Here is a 635-nt window from a genome sequence, read left to right as displayed (position 1 = left end):
AGGTAAAAGGCAGGTAAATTGCTGCCTCACTCTGTTGAGAAGGGGGGGAAGAGGAGAGAGTGAAACAAGAGAAAGAAAGAGACTAAATATATAAATCAGAGAAATAAAGCCACATGGAGACAGAAAGTGCAACCACTTGAGCATCTATTATCCTAATATCATATGCTATAGTCTGGCTACTACTCATTTGCCTGGCATTCCCCTTGAGTCATATTTGTGGCCACCCAGATTAACTGTGTGAGCTGATCTTTTGATTTAATATCAGCTTGCTCTTTTCAGCTCCCATGTCATTTACTGTCTTAAAAAATGTACTGCTTGTTACTCAGCCTTCTGTGTTTTCAAGAACTCAGTTTTGGGGTTTTTTTTCTCCTTCTTGTATGGGAACCAGGAACTAGAAAGCATTAAATGAGGAAAATTAACCACTCACAGAAAGGTGGAAGCCCAGAGAAAAAAGGGTTTGTCTTTTATGGTTTGTACTTTGTAAGCTGTGGGTGTGACTCAATTTCCTCACCACCCACATAAAAAGGTTGCCACCCAATCACTGTTTTTTCTATCCAAAACCCCTCCCCTTTGATTTTGGCTAGAAGAGACCCTAAGAAAGACTGCCCTTTCTGGACGTTGCAGACTGTGACATA

The sequence above is a fragment of the Vicugna pacos genome, chromosome 29 (assembly GCF_048564905.1).
Source record: "Vicugna pacos chromosome 29, VicPac4, whole genome shotgun sequence".
Lineage (NCBI taxonomy): Eukaryota > Metazoa > Chordata > Mammalia > Artiodactyla > Camelidae > Vicugna > Vicugna pacos.
This window is presented reverse-complemented; position numbering follows the sequence as displayed.